The 21,335-nt window shown below is 40.9% G+C and overlaps 1 long non-coding RNA gene across 1 annotated transcript in view; it reads left to right on the forward strand.

Moving 5' to 3' along the window:
* The window catches only part of LOC117947458, a 107,484-nt gene extending 87,350 nt beyond the window's left edge, over nt 1–20,134 (forward strand). Inside the window, exon 4 of the long non-coding RNA XR_004657243.1 lies at nt 19,919–20,134. This is a non-coding gene — a long non-coding RNA (uncharacterized LOC117947458). The remainder of the gene's footprint in view (nt 1–19,918) is intronic.
* Nucleotides 20,135–21,335: the final 1,201 nt, after the last annotated feature.

The raw sequence follows: 21,335 nt of genomic DNA on the forward strand, positions 1-21,335 counted from the left end.
TTTTTTTTTTTTTTTTAATCCCACTCTTTCTCATTCCAAAATGTCGCAAACATATGTCGACACTGGCTTCAGACAAAACAGCAGAGTTTGAAATCTGTGGCTTGATGCTAGTTTGTGGATGAGCACTGGCATTTGACAAAACCACATGGGCCCCCATCTTCCATTCTCCTCAGCAGCTTTTTACCACCCCCACACCCTTGAAGTTGTGAATGCGAGTCAACACTGGATGTTTGAAGTGCAAGGGCATTTGACAAATGACAGACTATAAACAGCCAAACATGCCCTTAGCTGTCATTCCTGCCTGAACTTTATTTAGCTGTCAGTGTTTTCATTTTAATGTATACAGTTAGTAGACACTTACATAACCTTCACCATTAACAGAGAAGGAGAACCCACGTACCCACACACTTTCCCACACAGTTGCATACATCCACAAGTGTCAGCTTTGGTTTCTTACACTTATACCCTCAACTCTCTCACTTTCTCTCTTGCGCATTTACAAGCCATGCAGGGTCAGAACAGTGGTGGGGGTGTAATTTAAGTGGCATTGGGCTTATCACCGCGTAAAGTTCAGCTGTGATCTCTGGCCCTGAGCAGCACCTGCTCATCACACCAGGTCTCACCTCCCACCTGCTGATGGGAGAAACTATGCTGCCTAATAATTTCAGCAGCAGCTCCCAGCCTCCTTTTCCATGAGCACTTAACCCCTGACATGGCCTTTTAAGTGAAGGTCTGGTGTGTGTCTGCCAGTCTTAGCTTGGCAGCCGAGCCTTTGTGCCATTACCTTAAGTAACATGCACTCTCATGTCAGCAGTGAGGCAAGACACTACTTTAACTACTACTCTCGAGAAGAGTAGATAGACATTTTTCACATTTTTGTCACTATGGATGCTTCATCATCATTTGATGGTCTGGCAAGGGAGGCGCCAATTGTATTCGCTGGCCTTGTCTTTACTTATTTGGGCAGCAGGGAAGTTACAGCAGCAACAATAATTCAATTCAATTTAATTTTTAGTTATAGTATCAAATCTTAGTTATCTCAAGACACATTACAGATAGAGTAGGTCTAGACCACACTCTAAAATGTAGAAAGATCTTCCCCTAAGCAAGCATTTAGTGTGACATGGCAAGGCATAAGAGAGGAGAAGGCAGTGGAACACGCAGCAGACAAATTTAATTCAGAAAAAAAAACTAGCCAAACTTTTCTCTTTCTTTCTGTAGTTTGTTTGTATCTTCTACTTCGCTTGGAAGTAAAAACAATTAAGAAATTGCATATTTTAAATTTCAAATATATCTTTGATGATTTGTCTTTACTTATTAGAACCACAAAACAGGGGCAAAGTAACTCAATGCTCTCAGAGAGGGTCAAAAAGAGCAGAGACAGGCTGTGTTTGGTCTGTCAGAGTGGTATCTGCTTCTTGTCTGTCTGCACCTCTGCACCCTCTTCATCAGTGGCAGGTCAACAACCCAACATCCCACGCACCCAGTTGTCCATTCCCACAGCCCTTTCATGCCCCGCCCTCCCTCTCCAAATCAGGCAAGGTGAAAATCTTGAAGACCAATCTCCATCTCCAGACTGCCTCAGACACCCCTTACTGGCTTATACGAGGAGCCCAAGTTGACCCTTGTTACATATATAGACACACACACAAACATGCACAAATTATCTTAAATACACTTGTGTGCAAACACACACACCGACACACACTCAGACCCACTGACAGACAAGCCACAGAGCAGCATGGCATGCTAGGCAGGAACCAAATCTCTCCCTAAGCAAAGGTCAATGGCTTTTATCTTAAGTATGTCTGACCTTAGCGTGGGTCTCATTCATCTGAAGGTCTAGCATGCATAAGAGTAGCTGCTAGTAAATGTTGAATACTGTATTTCTGACTGTGGAAGTCAGTGTGAAAATAGTATGTGTAACATAGCAGGTAAAAGGCTGAGTTGAAATTAAAAAGATCACTGTGTACCCATAATAATTGGTGCGTTGGATCCCAAAAGCCATAAGGTCAGATACCTACCCCATGAGCATGTCCAAGTGTTTTTGAGTGTGAGTCTAAATCCCTGCTGATCACTCACCGTGCTGGAAGGCGCTCTGGATAACAACATCAGTTATTTCAAAAATGTAGAAAATGTTAGTTTGAGAGATTTTCTCTCAGCAAACAATTCTACATATATATATATATATTATATAGTATTTATGTATTTCAGTTTAAAAAAATAATCTATTCACACAATGAGAGGAAGGGATTGGTATGTATATTGCACTCACTGGTGTATCTCATCAACAGTATTCAGCCATGATTGGACCATTTACTGGGCATACATTTAAATAGTTTTGACCCCTCTCAGAAAGGCTGACATTGCTCAATTTCACTATTTCTATATTTCTCTTCCATTCTGTTTCCCATCAAACACACACACATTTCCTCTCTCACTTTCTCGTCATCTGCTTCATTCACATGGTCAAGTTCTGTGGAAAAGGTGGTGTCATCCTTCGTTTTTAGCCGTCGGTTCATGTTTGCCTCCAAGCGCAGCGAGACTTCCTGATTTGTGTGACAAACACAAATGCCTTTAAATTCCCACAGCCCCGGCTCCTTGCCAGCTTCATACCTTGTAATGCATTATTCACATCCTCTCTTGCAACCCACTCCCCACCCACCCAACCCTCTCGCATCAGGAGAGGGACAGCCACACACTACTTCCCTGGCAGAAAATCTATACTGCCTTGACGTCTTTGCTTCAAGTGGGCAATTAATAGAACCGCAAGCCAGATCTATTTTTACTCTAATAATTGTCTGTTAAAGGTGTAGATATAATGATGCAATTAAATGACAATGGACATTAATTCGGCAAGGAGACCATGATTGTGAATACACATGGTTGGGGATTGTGCTGAGTAAGTTACGGCCTCTCCAGGATGCTAGTTGTAAGTTCCCTAAACTAAGAAAGAAGACGTATGGATACATGTGGAGATACAATATATATATTTATATATATATATAAAACCTTAGGATTCCCAATGCCCTTGTGATTCATACTGGATGAGACTTACTCCATATCAAGGCAGTGGTAGCTGTAATGTCCAAACTACTCTGCTGAATGCTTGAAATTGACTTACTATTTCTCATAAATGTCAGCTAGGGTTACAAGTACTTATATTGCGTCTACTTTTACTCTGACTCTTTCTAAAAGCAGAGAAAAAAGTTACACTGGCCTTGTTTTGTGATTTCTGAGTGGTCAAATTGCTGTTCTTGTTTACCAAGCAATGTTTCAGACATTTGCGTGCGGTTTTGTTGAAATGGTATATCTTAACGTCACCCCAGTGTCGTGCCAACACATAAGCAAGCTAAGTACCCCATGTTGTGGCCGCGGGGCCCTTGCAGTATAACCTGTCTTCCTGCCGGCTCACTCCCATGTGCTGACACCCTGCTGCAGCTGAGCAGAGGCCCGTCGGCTTCTTAATGGTGAAAAACGAGAGCTGTCATGTCGTAATCGTGTAATAACCGTGCATGGTGTCACTTTCAGCAATTAATGGAGACGCTGTGACTGGGCTGCGTAAATCCTGGCTAAGTCAGCTGCAGGAGGGTACAGCAGTGGAGGAGAGTTGGAGAAGCTTACGTTAGGGTGTGTCCGTTTATTTGTCCCTGCGTGTGTGCCTAATACGGAGAGAGGTAATGATTTGCATGTGTCTCAGAGCTTCTACATGTGATAGTCAAAAATATAGGGATTGAAAGTGTGTGCCAGTGAATATTAGGTGATTAGTAGCATCCGTCTGTTTGCTTACACATCCGTGCGGGAGTAAAGAAATGTGTCAGTGATAGTGACATTGTTGGAGGTTTGGGCCTTACTCATGACTTGACAGACTTGTTTTGTTGCCCTCACTGCCCTAGATGCCTTGTCACTCTTCACTGTGTACTGTGTTATACCGTAAATCATCAAAACCGTAAACAATGATCTTTAGTGGAAGTTTACAGTGGAGAACCATATAACAGTGTGAATAGGTTAGGCATTATATTATATGCTCTTTTTATGATTATCCCGAGGATTGAGGAATATGTTTTAGTTTTACTCTCTTGGGATTGTGATTTTTAGTTCTTTATTGGTTGCTTGCATTTTTGTTTGTGATTTTAACTTACTCTGCTGCTGCAGTTATTAAAATGGCGGAGTAAACAAGGAGATATGAGATAATCAGGCCTGCACTAGTTCAAACTATAATGTCCCAATATGTTAAAAAACTTGTGTGAGGGTAGAGGTCCTAACATACGTCTTACAGAAGGATTTTTGTATTTTTCAAACTGGACCCTTTTTAATGTATTTGTGTCTAAGTAACCAATGTGAACAAAAATCTTGAAACTTGAAAGTGTTCCAGTATTGAGTGAGAACGCTGTAACCGGTGTGAACACTTGTAATAAGAGGTGAGTGGCAAAAACAAGCACTTTTAGTGGATGTACATAAATGGTGCCCATTGCCCTATAGGGTTACATTGCAGCCTGATTTGCAAATGCCGGTTACAGAAATTTCTTTGAAAAATCTTTGAAATTTGGCCAATTTCAAAGATTTTGTTTACGTAAGTCAGTTAGACACAGTGCATGGGAAAATAGGGTACAGGTTGAAAAATGGCAAAATTCCCCTACAATGTATAAAATGTCAACAAGATGATTTTTTCAGGTGTGAGATATATGAACTCTTTTTGCAACACGTGCGTTGAAAGTCTTACTATAAAGTCCTTTTTGAAAGTTGTGTGATAGTCCATCCCCAGATATACTGCCATGCAAAGCAAAAGACCTTAACTCAATTTTGGTCAAAAATAAGTTATTGTCATTTTTGGAACATTAAAGATCTGCTTTATTATGTTATAATTTGTCATTATAATATTATTATTATGACAAATATCTTGAGTCAAATGTATTGTTTTGGGGAGAAAACTGTGTGTTGTCTTTGCCGTAACTTCAAAAGGCGTAGAGAAGCAAAGGCAGATTATCGTAACATCAGCTTCGTTTAACTTTGTTTCATGGCATTTCAGAATGCTCAAAATTGAGTTAAGGTACTCTTCCTTTGTTTTGCTGCCCATCCAAACAAAGTTACTCTTTGCCTTGCTGGAGTTACGGTGGTACAGGCTAGCTAATGCATAGATATACTGACGGTATATTCCTGTCATCAATCTCAGAACCGACGACAGCGTTGTGGAGAGTGAAAGGGAGACTAGAAAAAGGCGTTCAGGTAGTATGTTGTTAGGATGGCTACAGTAAATCACAGGCTCCTGTTGTCTTTATTCACATGTAGATATGTTTTGGTATTGCGGATCTAACGTTAAGTCACACTGGACACAACACCCAGGTAAACCAGACAAAATGCTATGCAGTTTCAAGCACAACTCGTTTCAATGCAAGCTTTACATTTTGGAAGATAGACGGGATTCCGAACAGCAGTGCTCGCGATTCCTGCGCTGTGCTGCGACACACACACACACACACACACACACACACACACACACACACACACACACACACACACACACACACACACACACACACACACACACACGACTGGAAAAAATACCACTACGTTTGTTACTGTGAGTAGGCAACAATAAAACTTAAAAGTAAAGGGCGCCTGGATAGCTCAGTTGGTAGAGCGTGCCCCCATAGATAGAGGTTTACTCCTTGGCACAGCGGGCCCGGGTTTGACTCCGACCAGAGGCCTTTTGCTGCATGTCAACCCCCCCCCTTTCTCTCTCCCCTTTCATGTATTCATCTGTCCTGTCAAAATAAAGGCCAAAAAATGCCCAAATAATAATCTAAAATAAATAAATAAATAAAAGTAAATACGTAGCCTATCGAGACCCACTCACCTGTCTACAGGCATACACATCTAGAACGCAATATATTTTAATCTGATCTGTCTGGCCAGTCTACTCTCGTCTACCGCGTTGTTTACACAAACGCATCTCTCTACTCTAAATAGCAAATTTTGACAAGCTAAGACAAAAGGCTTACTGTTTATTTCAGTTTGCCACAAATATTGACTTATGGACAAATCCTTGTAAACGGCTGGCAAAACTCACCATCCTCTCTGCTGGAGCAGTTACGGATGTATAAGACAAAACAAACCAACGTGGCTACTTAATGTGCAGATGAATGATGCCATCATTATGTTCACGTCTTCACTCTTGATGATGATGCATGTTGTATCTGACCCTCTGCAAATTGTAATTGATCACCCCTGACCTAGGACTAGTTATAATTTATGTAAAGGATGCACAATGATGTGGTATTAGGCCTAGGCCAATTTTTTTTAGGATTTTTAGGACAATATTATGAGGAAAATATTCCTAAAAAAAAATATGCCAGTTGCACCATAAAATAGTATGATGAATAGTATTGTTTTATTACAATTCTATACAACAATATTGAATAGGGTAAAACAATACAATAGGTGATATAGGAGTTGAAAAGCCACTTTGTGACCGTCATATACAAATTAATTACTTCTCATTTACAGTATTTTATATTTATGTTTATATTATATTTAGCATCATTGTGCCATGATGATTAGATTTTATGAAGATGTCATCATTAACATCATGGCCTGATTTGATTTAGTGATCAGAAACCTAGTGAGTGAAACCAAGTGAGTGATAAAATGGAAGTTAATGTATTTTTTCTTTTCCCTTATAATCTTATAGATAATTAAAAGGCAGAGAACCGTAACTTCCAAATAAGGCTCAAATATTTTTTATGTAGATACATAACTTAATTAAAAAAGCAAAGTATTGCCAAAAAGTCATTTTCTCAGTTGTACACTCTGGTGTGTTAAGGTCTTTTGGCTTGTTGAGCAGTAGAGTGGTTGGGAATAAAACTCACCACACCATCCCTAAATTGTCAGGAGAGAGTCTAGGGGCTAGTGTCTGACGAAGGGTGTGAGAAGGGGTCGGGGGTTCTCTGAGCCTGCCCATAAGGCCGGTCTTTATAGAGGGCAGACTGATGAGGTGAGCAGGGCAAGCTGTCAGTGAGACCAGAGTTATGACTAGAGCAGTCTGCTCCTGCCAAACCCTGCTCTGATTGTTTTAAATTTGTTTGGGGCGTGGGCGGTCTCTGGCTTTATGAGGTGTTGAGATAGCATTGCGTGTGTGCGTGTGTGTGTGTGTGTGTGTGCGCGCGCGCGCCTTTCTTTCTTTCTCTAGGTAAACTGATTGTTTTTCAATACATGAGTTCCTTACAAAAACACATGTTTATTCAGTCTCTATAAAAGACACACACACACACACACACACACACACACACACACACACACACTGGTCAGAACTTTCTGTGGTGGAAGAGGTTTAAAAAAGTAAAGTAAAAATGTACTTTTACTGCACTTGACACTTGAGGATCTCCTTAAATCTTTCTCTCCTCCTGTCTCTGTAACACGAACACACACCCACACACATATGCCAAATCTCTCCATGTCCCACATTCTACCCTTCTTGAGACTTATCACAATTTCTCTTTCTTCCCTTGGCTCATCAGTTTACTTACAAAATAGATTTTGTCAGAGTTATTGATGTATAATGCATTCGAACCAGTGAGCTTATTTTCATTTTAATAATACTGAAATCTTTTTTAATATTATGTGATGTTGCATAGATCTTTGTGACAGAATGAAAGCGGTATGGAGATGATCAAACAGACGCTTGTTTCAGGTCACGTCTCTTCCGTCTATCTGTCAAAGCCACTCCTGAGAGGGTTAAGGAATGAGAGAGAGCACTATGACTGGAGGGAATTTCTCCAAAACAACGCCAAATCACTCACTTTTCCTGCTCATCCTCATCCACCATGGAAATGTGTCAGAATCCAACGTCTGTCACAGTATCCCAAGGCAGCCTCTAGATCCAACAACGATCTGGCGCCGCTTGTCTTGTCACCTGTTATCTTTACCATGTCTTGGAGTTCTGCGTCGAATCATTCACAGCTTTCTTTATTAATGCAGGGTGGGAGTTAAACAACGTGGAACGTGCCATGGCATCTATTCAGGTCTATTAAAGCTGATGACCCATAATGGCTGGAAATGAGTTAAATAGCAACAAGTCACACAGAAAACATACTTCTTTTAGTCAATTTGATGGTTTAGATTGTGTGTCTTAAGTTAAAAACTGGGCCTAAACCAAATACTAATATTGGATGACATACAGTATGACACATTTTCTCATTAGCAAGGCAACAATGTAGTCTACAAATGATGTTCATGTGCAACAAATTAGAAATAGCGATTTGTATTCAACATTTGCCAACACCTTTGAATATCCCATCTCCTAATTCATGTCAGCATTTACTTTTCCGTGTTGAACAAAGACACACAACACACCGCAACACATTTTATTCTGCCACAACTGATACTATAAGGGATGACACTGCAAAAGTTTCTTAGTAAACGTATTTGCTGGAACATTCAAAATAATCATTTTGTGTATTTTTAGGTTATGTGTCAGTATCTTTCCCTTAGAATATATTTTGACAATTTTAAATAGTTGTATCTTAGCATAATAATGATAAAAGAAAATTAGTATTCCTCTTTTACAACCTCTGATTCTTAAGATTTGTTTGAAACATGTTTTTACAAAGTGTTCATTTGTTTTAGATTTGTTTTGACAACTTAAAAATGAATGTTTAGGACCTGTAGTAAATGTCTGAATCAAGAGCAGAAACATGTGCACGCACTGCAAACCGCTCTCTGCCTCTAAACACTTAGACCATGTTTCTACAGCCACATTTAACATGGAGGGAGACAGATGTTCCACAATTAACATAGTTATTACCTCATCGCATAAGCATGTCACATGGATGGTGGACACACTATCAGCGCTTAGAAAGACACAAAATATCCACTTGAGAAGTAGCTGCTTGCTTTCTCACTGCTACACACACACACACACACACACACACACACACACACACACACACACACGTTCTTTAAGACTACAGGTTCTACTTAAAGTTGGACTGTCCCTAAATAGTAGTTGACAACAGGCACTTTAAAGCCGCATTAATCAATGGCCAGGAGGACATCAACAACAAGCTAGCAAATACACATCCACCACTTCCTACAAAGATAACAGGTTAGCAAACAACTGCCTAATTTTACATCCAGCAAACACAGAGCAACATTAGCAATGTATACACAAGTGAAAAATGCATGTATTTTGTGCTCGGCGGGTAGCATGCAGTGGGTTTATCAGTTGTTCTTTATTATGTTGGAGAGGCAACTGAGACCTAACCATACCATGTGTTTATGAAACCAAAGCAGTACAATGTTCAATGAAGTTGTAGAGTTGAGTGAGAAATCTTCCTGATTTCGACACTATGAGCATCATTTCATTCCATGCTAATGTCAAATTTTATAACTACAATTATTAGGAAAGTTCACAGAAGTGGTTGCCCCTGCTCATACTGTATGTTCTGGAGGTAAATTGCAACGGTGCTGTCAGACTTTCCTGCAGGGAAGCAGACATCTTTGTCTGAGGAGCTTGTCGACGACTCCCCCATGCGGCTTCCTCTTTTGGCATCCCCTCTGACAGGCAGATTACATCCGCTGTACAAAATCGTTGTAGGTACAAGCATACAGTATGTACTTTGGATTAATAGACAGTGATATATGTGTAAAGAGTAGTGTACTTTAGAAACCCTGAGAAGTCCTGTGGTGACTGTGTGGTGCTCAAGGTAGGGATTAACAGAGCGCTTGTGGCAACATATATCTCTTACAAGTGTTCTCTAGCTAAATTTGTGTGTGTGTGGGACACCTAAGCATTATGAATTACTGTAAATAGCAATAATAACAAAATAATATGCTGTTTAAATTATTATGCTTTAAAAAAAATGTAAAGTTGTTGTCCGTCTGTGTGTATGTGCATGTTTTTTTGCATGTAGCTAGGGCTCTGTGTCAGACTGTCAGCATTTGTTTAACACACTGTCACATTCCTAAAATTGTCGTATTGAGTCCACTGAGGTACACAGTAAAAAACCCACAGGCATACCGGTGAGCTTGACACACCACAAATATCCAGCGTGAGATATGACACAGACCAAAAGTCAGGAATAAAATGTCTACTGAGTGATATGATTTTGTTTCTTTGTTTGCTTCTTTGTCTCTTTTGTTCCTCTTTCTTTCTGTCGTGCTTCCTTGTTTTCTTTTTTTCCCCACTTCTCTCTTTCGGTGTTCCTGCAGATTCCCCTGCTGTCGGCTCTCGTCACATTCCCCAATCTGTTAGCCTTCTGATACCGGGGCCAGACTTGAAAGGAAGTCTTAAGGACGAGAGCTTATACACTGTGCCAGATTTTGTTAAATAACTACGAGATGTTGGTGCCAATTCATCAGTAATTGTCCCTTCTGGCACAGTCTGTTGAAAGTGCTGGAGAAGCCTAAGCTCAAGATCACTGCAAGTGTTAATCTTCTTATACTTAAGGTATCAGGTTTTCTTTTGATGTCGCTAAACATGTTGACTCCTATCTCAGCGCAGAACGCAATCCAGACATAGCTATGAGCGAGATGGGGGTTTGTCTGCGTTCGTCTTCCAAGAATCTCATGGTTTATGTGTTCCTCTCCTAGCCTTCATTACGGTGCTAAAATAAAGCAACAACAAAACGAGAGAAGAAACAAAGGAAACAGGAAGAGAGGAATTGATTCTGCGCTAATTGTCCTTTCCTTAGCACAATTTAGCTTGCTCGTGTACGGTGTAAAATGGCCTAATTTATTTTTAATGAGGCAAAATCCTATTCCTCAGACTAGTCAGTATAATAGCTCAAGGTTATTTCCAAAACCTGCTTAGTCAGTGGGCTGCTTTCAAGATCAACAGAAGAGACACTTGTCTCAATGTATAAATGATTTAGTGTCTAATTAATTTTCCTGTCCCCAGGCTGTACTGTATATATTTTAGGTTGCTATGATGATGCAGTCAGTGGTTGATTGTGTACATACACGTAGTGGTGGTGATGACCATGCAGATCCATGTGCTGGGGAATCTGCCCCAGGTGGAAAAGCATAGGAAAGCTCTGCACCCTCTTGGGGCCTGCAGTCCTTGGCACGCTGGGCCCCCTCAGGTGCTCAGGTGAGCCTCGGTGATCAATCAGTGATGCTTTTTGTCAGGTGAGATTCTCCCATCACTCAGTCAGTCAGGTGGGGCCTCAGGTGGTAGGTGATAGTGCATAGGCTGTGGGATCAGGGCGAGCTCCCACATGTACAACAACACTGATCCCACACACAGGTGGAGATTTGTCATGGGCTGGTAGGAGCTCATCTGTGATTGAATACTAAGAGCTCTGAAGTTTGAAAGTGACACACACACGGACAGATAGACACAGTCTGTGCATTTTTTAAAGATTTATTTGCATTTCTTTTTGCACGTCAACACAAAATATGTCATTTTATATATATATATATACAGTATACACACACAAACAAAAGGAGTAGAAACATGCACTTCTGTGTGTCTTTGTGCATCTTTTAAGAACTTTTCACATTTCTTTATGCACGTCAACATACACACATACATATACAGTATATATATATATATATATATTACATATGCCATTTTTAAATAAAAACCCAGGCGTAAAGTTTTTTCTTGCTTCCTTGCTTCATGCTGCAATCAAAAGCAAATGTCTGCCTGCCTGGAGGGACTCTTTAAACACGCGTCCTGGAAGATTTATGGCAAGAGTTTAGAACTTAATTGTGCAGGGTTGTTATTGGAAAAATACAGGTGGGGACAGGGCCGAGACACATTTTATCAATTTGGCTGTGTCTTTCTATGTATCTTAAATTATTGGCGTAATACAACCTGTGTTTTACTGTAATTCCACTATTGATTTAGAGGTGTCTGTCTCTGGCAGGCAGTGCAGTGGATGTTCCTGTAACGGCTGACTATGGTGGTGATTGGGTGAATACTGCGTTCTGGAGACGTGTCTCACCAAACACAGTCAACAAGTAGGGTTAGGAAAATAAAAAGTGTGTCACAGTGTGTGACTGTCATAAGCTTTCACATTCTCTGGAGCAGCATCCCATAATGTATTGTGTCCACTGGCTGTTAAAAATACTCAAGGATCATCCATTTTTTGTCTGTTTTATATAGCTTGTTGATAATTAATTACCTTTTTTTTTAATAACTTTAAAAACTTTTAGATAAAAAAAAAAGATACTTTCAGAAACGTTTTGTCAGTTTGAAGGTGAAGCAGCATTTACAGTAGTCCACACTAACACGTGAAGTTCCTGATACCCTAAGCCGATTTAGACCATAGTGAATTGGACAAAACCCATTATAGAGCTCAAATGACGCTCGGTGGGTAGACTGGCATCAGGCAAACCCACAGGCTGCCCCGGGGTCACACCAAAACTGGCACTTAGAGTTTTAACACACAGACAGCACACACATTATCCAGCTAATGACGGAATTACAGCACTGACTCACCATGTAGCTACATGTAAGCAATGGGGGGACGGCAATAGATTATCGTCTGAGAAAAGAGGCACTTTCTCAGGAAAAGCAGCTGTCAGTGAGAAAGGGAGAGAGAGAGAGACAGTCAGACAGTAAGGTGGAGATGGACATAAACTCCCAGAAAATGAAGGTTTAGATGATTGTAATTATGACTCCATAAAACGCTCAATACTGTCATTATCATTGAGTCATATGTCCATGCAATAGAAGGGGATGTTTAAAAGGATGTGTCATCAGTGTCTGAGGTTGAAATGGGGAGGAGAGGTTTACACTAGAAAGGAATAAGATATACGAACTGTCCTTTAAAACTGGCACGGTTAATAAACATTTGTACCATATCCAAGAGGACGTAATGGATTATGGAAACTGTGTGTGTGTATGTGTGTGTGTTCGTGTGTGTGTGTGTGTGTGTGTGTGTGTGTGTGTATATATACTCGTGGATATGCTTAAATGTTTATATGCTTGTAGAAATGTATACACACGCTGTTGGTGGATATGTATGTGTGTGTGGAGAGCCTAAAGTGTCTGTGCCATAATACCAAGACGCTGTAAGTGTGAGTGCAGTGACTATAGGCCTCTATGTTGCGGTGACTCTGTATAAACGCTGTGGTTTCTCTGTTTTCTTACTTTGGTTTCAGAGTGAATGTCTGAATAGTTCATATTTTGAATGGCAACTCTAAAGGAACCATAAATTCACAGGGTGCTGTATTTTTATCCTCTTCACATAATGAAAGTTCCAGAGGACAAAACAGTCCCAGAGAGGGTGGGGTGGGTTGTGAGAAAGCAGTGTGGGGGTTGGAGGGCGTGGGGCTGGTTGTGGTTTTGGAGACATAAGAGAAGGGTGCAACTTTACTGGACATGTAGCCATTTGGGAAAAGCGACTGAGAAGTGTTCCCCAGCATGTGCTCTCTTCTAAAAAACACAAAAAAACATGGTTTTGAGCAAATGGTTTGCTTGATGTCTGTCGCCTTTTCCATGTGAAATCCAATCGAGCTGGGTCTGAATATTCTCAAACAAAATGGCTCCAAGTTCAATTACACATTACAAGCCGCATGACAGTTTCCATTGTGCAATACTCAATCTAACAAGACTGCGCTAAATCGGCCAGGCAGCCCTGTTCACACTGGAGTCAGTGTGCCGAGACAGGAGGGAAGGGCCCTCAACAAGAGGCCCTCTTAACTACTCTATTATGGTAACACATACCTGGAGAGAAGCAGACACCTGAGCCCCAGAGCCAAGCAGCTAGAGGCAACTAGCTAACACCGCTTCCCTCTGGTTGCACTCTCTTGTTCTTCACTGTTGTCAAACGGTTATGGTTCTAACGCTTTTGTGTTAATTGTGGGAGTCTGAGTCTTGAGGAGATTATCTGGTGACCTTATAGCCTTGGGCTGAGTTCTTGTCATGAATCCCAAAAAAAACTTTTGTATTACTCTCTGCTTGGAGTACAAAGCTTCACTATACTTTACGCAGATGATTCAGTGCTTATCTTGATAAAAATAATTTAATAATCAGTGGCACTTCACAGGTCCTTGGCTTCCAAGCTGGTTTGCTTAGACAGTGCCAGGGTGTAATTCACAGCTCATTTATGTAGAATTCGTTCCCTTTGGTGGCGAAGAGAGAGGAAAAGAGAAGCCCCTCTTCATAGTTAGATCACTGTGGCGGTGGTGGTGGGAATGCTGGAACCAACCCTGTTAAAATTTGAAAACATTCCCTCTTCAAACCACCATGACTGAGTAGATTAGGCCCCCATCCGCTGGAAAACAATCTTATTTCCTGAAGATATTTGCGCCGTTTAATTCAGAAACAATGCTCGCTAGCGCGCTGAGCCTCTTTTATTGCATGCGTTTTATTACTATTCTAGGAGTTATTCAAATAAAGTAAATGAGCGGTTCAGTAAAACGTGTTAAGATGCACACCAAATACGTTGGTGTCAGGCTTAATTATTCCCCCCGATGAGTCTTTTCTTGTGTCTACACCAATTAAAGTCAAGGGAATCAAATCAGAGAAACATGCATTCCTGTGTACTCGGGATAGCCTTTGTAGAAGCCATGTCATTGATGACACACGGCTATATACATATTTCATTGGGACATGCATATTTTACAGTGTAATCCTTGGCACACCACTGCTTTGTTCACTGTATGTGAAGGGGCCTGACGAGTAGGAGGTTTTCTTTGTGGGTTGTGTTATATATTTGAGAGAATCAGAATCATGTTAGTGTTACTGTGAAGTCGTTAACGCAGGAGTCTGAAGGTAAAAAAGTGATAGTGTGCAAATCCTAACATTGGTATTCAGATTACTGTTAGATACTGACTTTTCTTTATACATTAAAATGGTCAATTGTAATCAATTTACCATTGTAATCTTTACTTCACATTATGGCATAGCGTTCTAATAGTTTGCCCGCGTTAACATTACTATAAAAAAGACATTTCTATAATTCAATTTGCCGTGAGTTGGCCGAACTGAAATGGCAAATACAGAACCACTTAATCGCAAACCCAACACAAACTTAGAGGCAGATTATGCAGGAGCCGGGCAAAGCTAAATATTCTTGTGCAGCAAACATGATTGCATGTGGTAATTTCATGTGCTCTGTCTTCTGTCTGCATGGGGTTTTGGTTGGAGGAGTGATTATACTGTGCTAGAGAAATGCTAATGTATGTGTTCACAAGAGACATAACATCCAGACACAATTAAAAGCACAAACAAGTGTCAGCCGGTGTTTGTGTTAATAACCGGGTTTGGTGGAAAGGGAGTGAAAGGGTGAAAGACCGAGGGAGAGAAAGAGAGCGTGCGGTCACAAACATGTGTTGCCTGCGCTCAATGAGGGAAAGAATAGCACCACTTAAGTGGAATCCAACTGGAAACAAGGAGGGGAGTTATGTGGCTGCTGGGATAAATATGACTTTTAGGCCACACACCCCTCACAGCCCCTAACTCAAGTGGATTCCCCTAAGAACACCCCCCTCCCCCCCCCCAAGAAAAAGAAAAAACTGCCAAGCGTCTAGTCCCGGAAAAGTTCACAGGAGTAACTTCAACCGTATCACTCACATCTAATAGCCCTGTGTACTCTGGCTACTCATGCTACTAGCACTTGATCATTGTGTTGTTTGGTGCCTCTGGTCCTGCATCCCTTAGACTCAGCCTCATTCCCTCATACAGACTGTGAAGACGGAATTCAGGAAAACTTTGCCTAGCAGCTGGTCAAGAAATGCCTGCAGTCAGATTTGGCTGCAGTGTAAACACAAGACTCTGGACAAGTTGACACAAGAATTATGCTGTACTGGATAACATGGGTGACTGGCAGGGAGATCAGAGAGGTTTAAATGATTTCTCTATCTTAATCAACACTTATGAGTAAAGTCATTGATGCTAACGTATATCCCCAGAGTGTTTCAAAGTGTCCATTTTCATTTGCGAACACGTGTATTGTTGAAAAATACACATGCACACAGGAGATCTTAATCAACAACTGATTGACCAGTGTATAATGAGGCTGGGAGTTCTCCCTCTCTGATGTTTTCTTTATTGATCGCTGGCAAGTACATCTTAATTGGTGTAGGTCCCCCAGAACTGAGATGATTGATCAGTATTTAATGTATAATTAACACATGCCTGTATATATACTGTGTGTGTGTGTGTGTGTTTGTGTGCGTGTATATATATATATATATAAAACTCTGACAAGATATATCCTAGTAGGACAAAGGAGAGATGCCATGCAGAATTACTGACGTGCAAGACATTTACCTGTGGTGTTTCTGATTTTTACTGTCTTGTATTATCTTACAGTGACATTTTTGTCTGATTTGGGGGGAATTGTACCAGATGTTGGTGTCTGATCGCCTACGGTAAAAACATGACACAACACGAATCAAAAACAGATCCCTCTCTCTTAAAACACTATTGCTCATTCATTCAGGGGGAGATCACATGTCGTGTTCGGCTGTTGCCAAAACACAAAGTGTCTCAAACTATTCCAAGATTACAGCCTGAGATAGCTCTGCTTATCCATCTGTCACCATACAAAGAGTTATCTTTTCTTGTTTAAGTCACTCAGGCTCAACGTCTAATCTCAAGCGTGTGTGTGTGTGTGTGTGTGTGTGTGTGTGTGTGTGTGTGTGTATCATACACTGTGAGGCAATCTAAACAGGCCTTGGTTTATTATGTTGGCATATTAAACTTGGCCATACAAAGCCCTTTGTTTAATTTTTCAAGAGACGCGTTTGATACATGTTTACTGATGTTAATATGTGAGGAAAATGGGTGGTCATAGTGTGTGTATCCGTCCGTCCTGTGTGTCTGCAGTATGTACCTGTGTTTGCGGCCTTTATATTTGTCCTCCAGCATCCAGGCGCCCTTTCATCGTCTCAAGAACAAGGAATGAGCACTTCCTCGCAAGGTGAAACGCTGAACTATCACACCATGCCATCGATGGCTGGTGACTTACAAATCATAAGTATTGATCATGGCAGCGATCATACTGAATGTAGGGCAGACAGTAAAATTATATCCACTTAGGCTTAATAGCCCACATTAAAGCAATTATGCACACAAACTAGATTTGTCGAGCTGTACCCATATTATGTCAGTCCATATATCTTTTTTTCTTCTTTTTTTTTAACTTTGCATTTTTATCCATGCACTTTTGATAATGAATCAAGGTTTTACTTGCTATTGACTGCGTCAGTTGGAACACTTGTAATTGGTTGGATGACCCCTCATCAACTCTTGAGCCTTTGCAGGTAACACTGCTCTAGTCGATGACATAATGTGCTTAAGGTTTTTACTGTATGCGTGTGTCAATACTGGCGTATTTACTAATGACAGTGAGAGCGCAGACTGGTGACCTCCTAATGAAGTTGATGCATTTGTGAGTCAGTCTAAAGGTCAAGGACTAAAGGAGATATTGCAGCCGTCCTCTGATAGCGCCCTGGCACATTTGAACCATTTTCAGTTTATTTCAGGCGAACACCTGAAATTATAGCTTCAGTGTGTGTGGTTTCAAACTGGGTTTCAGGAAATGTCGGCTGAGCACTTATAGTCATTTTCACTGCTCTACTGGAGCAGATGAAGGCTAAATTGAATTCAATTTTGCTTCCAATATGTACTACTTCTACTACTCCAATAAGTACTACAACTAAGGCACATTTATTGGGCCTGGTGACTGAACATGTTATACATTTTCCCATATTGTATCGTAAGCCATTATGGGGTTTTGACTGATTACATTTTGTTCATAAGCCTACTTCAATTTACTACAAACCCACACATGTATTTGGTCTGGCTATATAGGCATAATACTCAAATTGGATACAATTGACTTGAAATCAAATGTGTTCTCTGACATGTAGAGTTTACTGCATCAATCAAATCCAGATAAGTTGTGGCTCAAAAAAACAAAACAGAAAACACCCACGTATAATGGACTTCTTTTTTCTTGCGATTAAGTAAGCATCCTCACATACCTCTAATTATCCTATGTGGCAAACTCCACCCATCTAGCACCTGTTAGGCTTAAATAAACCATTGAAAGTATTTGCGCATGCTGTTAGAACGAGGTCAGCTCCACACACTTTCACCCTATCCAGAGAGACTAAAGCTCATATGTATGGAGGCCAAAGCATCATTCATTAAAATTCCAGGATTCCCGAAGGCAAGCCACAGTGTGATTACAACATATTGGTGATATAGATGCAAGTGAACCTGTTGACCGTTGGTTCAAAATGTTTCCAATAACACTTCTTTTATTTAAACTTGTGGCACTGGAAACCTAAATTCTAGAAATACTACCAAACTGCATACTAGGAGGTTTTAACTGTTCCCATTTAGCATACTGTAAGCATTAAAATAAGTTGTGCTATGTGCACACTTGTCAGAGAATTGAAACAGCTTGTGAAGCAAAAAAGCCTTTCAGAAACTTCATTTTCTACTCCATTTTTCACTCTGTTGATTCCATCTTTTGTTTAATAACCACTTTTCCCTTCTCCCTCTTTATCGCCTTTAAGATGAAACATGCTCATGAAAAATGTATCAACGTGATCTGCATATGCCGATTCCCCTGATTGGGTTGCTGTCTCTTGTTTTGAGAAAAGGGAATGAAAGCAATATCAGGCAGCACAGAGTGAATCGCAATTTCTTGTTTTGATGAATGCATTTCATCTCCGCAATGCCAGCTGAAGAGGTTGTCAGAATGGCCTCCACCTAAACCTCTCCATTCACTCCATCAAACAGAAGGAGGGAGAGAGCGAGGGAGTGCAATCAATATTTAAAGAACTTTTAACTGGTTACATTTAATGTTAAACGCATGAGAGCCACAGCACCAATACTTTTGCTTGGGCTACTCACTATATTTACAAAGACTTTATATGGCTTCTAATTTTAACTACAACTTCTGGGGTTTTGATATATGGGCAAATTACATGCATGCTATTTGAGGGGGAAACTGTGGCAAGTGCTTTTTCGCACTGCACACTTAGAAATGCCTGAGTATCAGTGGAAGATATGCACACTAGAAAGAGATAGAAAGTGGGCTTTCTCTGAAAACTTATGTCATCAAGCGCTTTCATTATCTAACGTTACACCCAAGAGATCAACATTGCCTCGAAGATATGGGGTTATAATTGCTTTTATTGGTTTATTGTGTGAGAGAACGAGCTCTTTGATGTATTTAAGGGACCAACCTAATGAATCTGTGAATGCAGAAACTATCCAGGGAGCTGATCTCAAAGAGTGTGTGTGTGTGTATGTGTGTGTGTGTGTGTGTGTGTGTGTGTGTGTGTGTGTGTGTGTGTGTGCTTTTGTTTGGAGGGAGTTGCAACAATGGGTTCTTTAGTTGCCACCATTGGTGAACAAGCAGGGACTTAATCAAGCACAGTTGGCAAAAGAGCAGGGGATAGGAAGGCATGGGGTGTAAACATCCTACACAATGTTGAACGGAGAGATGCGTGACCTCAGAGTTATAGGAGCAGGCTGGATTGCGGGGGGGGGGGTTGGCGTATTTAGCAAACACGTAGAAGTGCTTCTGACCCCATAGTGACCGCTTTGCAAGCACACTACCACCGCCACACACTAACCCGCCAGTCATTAATCATCATTTGTGTTGAGAGCAGGCCTTGTTTGAACTGAATAATACTATGTACGCGAAGACCGCGCCTCCTAGTAGATTGTGTACTTGCTGATTTGTGTTGACTCACTTTGTAGCAGCTTTTTTTTTCTCTTTCTCTTGCTCTCTTTGAGGCCGGTGCACGTGGGGCTGTGAGAGGTTGTCATGGCGGTGGCGAAGGGCTGAAGAAGCCATGTGGATCTGGTTACCGCCGGCTTTTCCCACAAAAGTGATCAGAGACTGAAAGTTGAGAGCATGTGTACCTTGCAGCAGGTTTACTCCCATTTCCAGTTTAACCTTTTATTAAACTGTCCATTGTGCTTCTACCCTGCCCACAGACTCTCTGCATTCTCATGCCCGTCAGGTCAGTCAGGTTAACAGCCAAAGGGAGGTAGCAGGGAGGAGGGCAACACTATCTTTTCTCTGCCCGCTGTCGCTCTGGAGCTTGCGCGACACATTGGAAGAAAGGGAGAGAAGTATATACTACAACGGTTTGATGAGCAGCAGGGCAATAAATTCATTAATCATCATTATATGCCTCATCAAACTCTTTGCCAGCCTCTCCATGGGAGTTACACAAATTAGCCAGTGAAAAAAGCAGTAATTTTAGAGGAGCTAGGTAAGTGCTTTTTGATTGCTTTCTTGAACAATGCTTCCCCTGACAAGCTAATAAATCAGATCTTTCTATACTTAAAGTGCAGCTACTGTGAACCCAATCTGAGCTCCCCAAACAAAAAAGGGAGGCTGTGTGGAACAAGGGGTTTTACTACAGCCAGAGCTCTTTCACAGATTTGTTTTGGATTCCTCCTCTTTATTCAGCAACAAAGAAGCTTGGGTACAAAGCTTTTGATAACTGATTGAACTGCTGTTATGTCTCCAGATGCAAACAGGGATTTTCTCATATTGAATCAAAATAACCTCATGTTTGACTTGAGATGAAAAAAGAAAAAAACCTGTGCCAATAGTGACCATATGGTGCGAAATGCAATTAGATCTTCTTTTTTCTCCTTTCTTTTTTTAAGCTAGTCTGGGTTTAAACATATTAGCTCAAGTGCGATGCATAGTCAGACACATAGCTACAGCTTGCATGCCTCAGTCCATACAGAGAATCTTAGCTGGCAGGTGATGCGTACCTACTACAGCGATCATATCCTTCTATCCAGATGGCCATTCCATGCAAGACCACTAAATCATCCATCAGACTGGAAACAGCTCCTTTATTGAAAATGAGGTCAAAAGAAGATTTTAGCCTGGTTTGTGGCAAGCCATGTTAGCCTCCTCCAGATATTAGCAGTACTCAGTTAGTGTGTTAGATTGGAGGTCTCATGTGGGAAGAAATGCAGTTGGAAGGGTTAGTAGGGTGGGGGTAGGGGGGCAGTTTGGGGTGGTCTTTATCTGTTTAAAGCCCATCTCTGATGAGATTACCTATTGGATTTGGCTGTAAACCACACTGTTAATCAGGGTGCAGCAGCCAAAACACTCCCACTGGCATGGAGCCACCTCTTGATTTTTTATTTATTTTTTGGATGGGTGCTGGTAGTGTTTAGGAAAAGAAAACTACCAAATATTTTTCATCAGTAATCAGCTGCTGTGTCTGGAGCATTTAGGTGAAACATGAGCAAGCATGAACATTATCTATAAACAACGTTGGGTTCTTGAAAAACGCTATACAAATTCATTGTATTATTAATAATATAAGCAAAATTGCAACAGCAAAATTGTTTGTCTGTTAAATGACAAAAGCCTACAGCTTCC

The sequence above is a fragment of the Etheostoma cragini genome, chromosome 1 (assembly GCF_013103735.1).
Source record: "Etheostoma cragini isolate CJK2018 chromosome 1, CSU_Ecrag_1.0, whole genome shotgun sequence".
NCBI lineage: Eukaryota > Metazoa > Chordata > Actinopteri > Perciformes > Percidae > Etheostoma > Etheostoma cragini.